At 49.6% G+C, this 5,789-nt stretch overlaps 1 long non-coding RNA gene across 1 annotated transcript; it reads right to left on the reverse strand.

Moving 5' to 3' along the window:
* Positions 1-1,889: 1,889 nt before the first annotated feature.
* On the reverse strand, positions 1,890-5,313 carry LOC114134585 (uncharacterized). Its single transcript, XR_003593415.1, has 3 exons — positions 5,303-5,313; positions 4,035-4,043; positions 1,890-2,003 (listed from the first exon to the last, which is right to left on the reverse strand). It is a non-coding gene; the product is annotated as an uncharacterized LOC114134585 (long non-coding RNA).
* Between the last annotated feature and the right edge of the window lie 476 nt (positions 5,314-5,789).

Raw genomic sequence — 5,789 nt, forward strand, 5'->3', positions numbered from 1 at the left:
CCTTTAATTAACCGATCAGACGTTGCCAGTTTTGGCTTTAACTCAAACATGCTTTCCAACAAAGAGATGAGAAAAACACTAAACTATGACATCACTTTGCAGATATACAAATTGATGCATATCTGCAAAACTGATGAAGACAACATGGAAAATGTTATCTTCACAGCGAAACATGGTGCTGCATTTGTTTATCTCGTATTTACCCAGAATGCCCTGCGCTGTGGTCCACTTCCTGCTTTTGAAACAGCAACACAGTTCACTTCAAGGTCTGTAGGCGGACCACACTTTGCTTCTTTTAAGTCCAATCAGAGTCCGATTACACATTCACACCTTCATAGGCGAACCGGACTTCCTGTTTGGTTCTATTAAAGTGGACCGAACAGAACTGGTGGAAAAATGGTCTCACTCCAAAGATTACCACTAGCAGAAAATGCATTAAAGCTGTCGTCCTTATGCATTTGTTTACCGTGGAGTCTCCCAGCAGCGGCATTATTAGCTCCGCAAATCCCTCGGTCGGAATCCTCTCAGAGAGATTTACGGCATGTTTATTTCAAGTGCACTAATTAAATCCTCCTTGTCTCAGTTGAGCACCTTTTATTTGCGTCTCGTGCGTTTTTGACGACGAGCTTCAGAAGAAAATCCGGGCTATACTTCCGCATCGACGCCGGAGCATCCCGCTGTTACTCCGCTCAACTTCTCTTTCTCGTTCTCCTCTTCGCCGGCCTCTAATTTCAAAGGCGGCGTTTTTGGCGACGGCGGGCGGACACGCCTCGGCTTCTCCAGCATCCATCGCCGTCGAACGCGCCAATTGCACATTTGTTTTCCATTTGACAGAAACTCTTTCACGAAAGGTGGAAACGTAGTTTTGGCAGAGCGTCGCCCCCCACTCCAGCAATCCCAGTTGGCTGGTGAAATTCCACTCCTACACTCTCACCACGTCTGTGGTGCGCCTCAAAAAGAGGCAGATGGAGGAGAGAGGTGGAAGGTGTGCCGGGGATCTGGCTCACAGAGACGTCCTCCGTGTGAAACCCCATCACATCTTCCCCGAGAGCTGCGGGACAGGGGATGCTCTAAACTTCCAATTCTCTCTCTCTTTTTCTCTGAGATGATGGAACTGCTTTTGCAAAGAGAAAAAAAAAAGAGTAAAGCATCTCATCGCGCCGGGAAACTGTTGCAAATCGCCCGCACTTTCTCAGACTTGCTTCTTCTGTTTTTTTTCTAGAATTGCCAGTTGAGTTTCAGACATCAGGGCCCAGTGAAGCGTTTAATGAGTTGCTGTCCAGAATCCCTGGTTTTATTGCTGATGCTAGCCTGCTTCCTTCCCAGGGAGGACAACACTCCCAGTCTGCGTCAGCTCCTACCACCTGCAGCTTCTCTGCATCTCACTGCGCTGGACTGGGAGCCTGAGCAGCCGTCCAAACACTGGGCCTGCAGTCGCCCCCGGAACGCCATCTGCATTTAAATGCAAACCTCAATTTTCTGGTTAGCTCTCGAAGCTCAGGATGTTTAATTCAGTGGATTTGCATGTTGGTGGGCAAACGCTTTGCAGTCGCAGGGATTTTGTCTGCGTCAGCTGCTGCCGCCCACTGGGCATTACCTCGCCAGGGTTTGGGACCAGCAGTGGCTTTAGAACGGGCTTAGAGGGGCAGTAGCCCAGGGTGTCAATTTTTTTGGGGAGGTCCCAAATACTTTTTTTTTCTTTTCAAAAGAATGCGTGTTTTGCATCGTCCTTTATAACTTATAGGACAAAATCAGATTAGTTGTCAACATTTGAGGATTTTTATTAGTTAAAAACTACTAAATAATAAAAAGAATTATAGAATTTTGGGGGGCATCACGATGGAGCTACTGCTACAAACGTGATGTCACGCACACAAGATCCTGAAAAACGTCTTGCCGACGATGACTACCATTAGTTTTAGCTGTCAAGTTGTTAGCATAACGCGCTAAATCTCAAATGTACTCATGATATATAGGAGAAAAAGAGATGCAGCACTTTGCTGCTAATTATCAACACAGGGGGTAATCACAGAACGAGACACACCTGGGAACAAGTAAGGGGAAGACAGGACAACGAAGAGACTCAAGGACAAGGAAAACTCTAAATAAATACACAGACAACACAGAACATGACAGTACCCCCCCCCCTCAAGGGCGGCTACCAGATGCCCAAAAAAAACAAAACAAAAAACACAACAAGGGTGGGTGGAGGGGCGCTGGACGGCGGGCCAGAGTCCAAAATAACAAAAAACAACCCAACGGAGTGGGCGGAGGAACAGAAAGGGCCAAGAGTCCAAAAACAAACAAAAAACTACCCACAGGGTGGGCGGAGGCAAAGGAGGCGGGAACCACGGAGGCGGTCCGGCGGTTGTCCGCGGCGCTGGAGGCGGGAACCACGGAGGCGGTCCGGCGGTCGTCCGCGGCGCTGGAGGCGGGAACCACGGAGGTGGTCCGGCGGTCGTCCGCGGCGCTGGAGGCGGGAACCACGGAGGCGGTCCGGCGGTCGTCCGGCGGTCGTCCGCGGCGCTGGAGGCGGGAACCACGGAGGTGGTCCGGCGGTCGTCCGCGGCGCTGGAGGCGGGAACCACGGAGGCGGGAACCCCGGAGGCGGGACCCCCGGAGGCCGTCCGGCAGCCGTCCGCGGCGCTGGAGGTGACGATGAGGAGTCCCGGGGGCCGCCCACAGACAGCGACGACGAGCCCCCCGAGGCAGGGTCTCTGGTGGAGCACAGAGAGTCGGGGTCTCGGTCGGAGCACAGGGGGTCTGGGTCTGAGTCTCGGGAGGAAGACTGAGGGTCTGAGTCTCGGGAGGAAGGCTGAGGGTCTGAGTCTCGGGAGGAAGGCTGAGGGTCTGAGTCTCGGGAGGAACGCAGGGAGTCTCGGTAGGAACGCAGGGAGTCTCGAACGGAACACTGGGAGTCTCGGTCGGAACACTGGGAGTCTCGGTCTCGGGAGGAACAGAGAGGGTCTCGGTCTCGGGAGGAACGCTGGGAGTCTCGGTCGGAACACTGGGAGTCTCGGTCTCGGTCGGAACACAGGGGGTCTCGGTCGGAACACAGGGAGTCTCGGTCGGAACACTGGGAGTCTCAGTCGGAACACTGGGAGTCTCAGTCGGAACACTGGGAGTCTCAGTCTCGGGAGGAACACAGGGAGTCTCGGACGGAACACTGGGAGTCTCGGTCGGAACACTGGGAGCCTCGGGTGCGCCGGCTGGGACGCCGGCTGAGGCCTCGGGTGCGCCGGCTGGAACGCCGGCTGAAACGGCCTCGGGTGCGCCGGCTGGAACGCCGGCTGAAACGGCCTCGGGTGCGCCGGCTGGAACGCCGGCTGAAACGGCCTCGGGTGCGCCGGCTGGAACGCCGGCTGAATCGGCCTCGGGTGCGCCGGCTGGAACGCCGGCTGAATCGGCCTGGGGTGCGCCGGCTGGAACACCGGCTGATTCGGCCTGGGGTGCGCCGGCTGGAACGCCGGCTGATTCGGCCGGGGGTGCGCCGGCTGGAGTTGCTGGTCCCGGGTCTGGGCTGGCGGAGAGACTGTGCAGACTGGGAGGCAACACACAGTCCAAAACAGTCCCAAAGCCGGGCAGCACGGCCGAGCTAAAGCCAGGGCTCGACGCCGGTAGCAACCGGTAAACGAGGGACGAAACATAGACAGAGCACACAGGAACGGAACGACAAACGCCAAGGGCGGCAAGTAACGACAAGGACCCGACGAGGAACAAGGAACACAGGTGGAGTTAAATGCACAGGGGGTAATCACAGAACGAGACACACCTGGGAACAAGTAAGGGGAAGACAGGACAACGAAGAGACTCAAGGACAAGGAAAACTCTAAATAAATACACAGACAACACAGAACATGACAACGTGGCTGTCGCGGGTTTGATTCCCGGACCCAGCGACATTTGCCGCATGTCTTCCCCCCTTTCCTGTCAGCCTACTTTCATATAAGGGACACTAGAGCCCACAAAAGACCCCCTGGAGGGGAGGGTAAATAAATAAATAAAATATTGAAGCTCAGTTAGGCTAGCTTGACTTTGACAACCTTTAGATGTAGACGTGCTGCGGAATTCTGTGCATTACAGTTCAGTTACAAAAAGTCGATTCACGCCAACCCTGACAGATCATCAGCAAATCAGGTGTTTAAAGTAACTAATGAACCACAGCCGAGTTCAGGTGATCACTTATTAATCATTTCAACATATACATTAAACATTCATCAAAGTGAATGTTTTGTTCTCTGCGTGGGAAATGTTACATCCTGTGTGCACGGTTAAATTTGAACATTTTTCTTTTCGTGGATTGGTGTTAATAAAGTCACCGATTTCAAAGTGAGTTCAAGACAACTCAATTCACTCTGATGGATTTGTCAAAAACGCCCGAATTGCTGCCATTTCACTATGCAGTGCGAAAATACTGGCAGTAAAACAGACATGGCAGGACGTCTGAAAACATAACCTTAATTGAAGACAATTGTGCGTCTCTCTCCAAATAAATCGAAGTAAAAATGTTTTGAGGAAGCTGCCTCATCCATCCCTTGTTTCCCTGTCCAAATAAGAACCAGTGACTTTTCAAATCTTTATTTGCTGTCAGCCATTTGACGTGTTTATTGTGGATAATGATCATTCGCAAGCTGAGTTATGACTTGAGGAGTATTTCAAGCACGGAAGTTGCCAGAGAGGGTCTATTAAAGGTTATAAATCACTTTCCCTGCAGCTGCTGCCGGTAACAAGAACAGCTCTAGCAGGGCTGTTGAAGTCCATATAAGTAAAATATGTAAAATCGACTGAAAAGCTCCGGAAAGCCGGGAAAACTGCAGAGTTGGTAATAACTGGTGAAATTCAAACCCATTTCACGTTTGATGTACTCCTTTGAATTACTTACACTTTTGAAAACATGAACGCTGGCGGTTCTCTCAATCTGTCACATCCTACAGCTGCTTTTGTTACTGAATATTACAACCACTTACATTTGTTTTTGTGACTTGAGAACCACCATTCATTTTACTGTGACTTTATAACCAACACAAAGTTACAAACCGTTGGGAAGTGGATGAAAAACGATGCCCGGCTTTTTAATATTCTTTATGAAGAAAAAGAGGAAAAGTGTGGCAGGCACGTATTTTTAGCCCCTTTTGCACCATAGCGCAACCTTCTGTGAAGGCTGATGTGGTTGGTTTACTTTTGGTCTACATGAAAAACACAGTAAGCTAACTCTGCACATAAACATCAAAAGTGGAGTCGACGGAGAAACATGGTGATGGGAGCATCATTCTGTGAGAATGCTATAGCTTAGAAGGAACACACTACAAAAACACAAAAACTTACCAAGTGTATCGCTATAGTTTGTAAAATAGTATTTTACACAAAACTAGCTTACAAGTAACTTTCTAGCAAGACGTGAGCTAGCCATAAGCAGTGGTGGGCACAACTAGCTAAAATATTAGTGGTGCTAACCCTAAACCACCACTAAAGCATAAACATTAGTTCCATTAATACTTTAGATAAGATAAGATAAGATAAGATAAATCTTTATTGTCATTGTCACAAGGACAACGAAATTCAAAAGGTGCCATCAGTCAGTGCACATGCCCAAAAACAAAAAATAACTATCTCACAATTCACACACAATGTAAGAATCAACAAACAACTGGCAAAAAATAAATAAATAAGAACAGCCACATTCTCACATATATCATTTATGATGATTAATGGTTGTTTTGATTGCATTTAGTTTTGTTATTGCTGCCGGGCTTAGTACTATGCCACACAGTAATTGAGTGGAAGCTAAT

This window comes from Xiphophorus couchianus, chromosome 19, assembly GCF_001444195.1.
Source record: "Xiphophorus couchianus chromosome 19, X_couchianus-1.0, whole genome shotgun sequence".
NCBI lineage: Eukaryota > Metazoa > Chordata > Actinopteri > Cyprinodontiformes > Poeciliidae > Xiphophorus > Xiphophorus couchianus.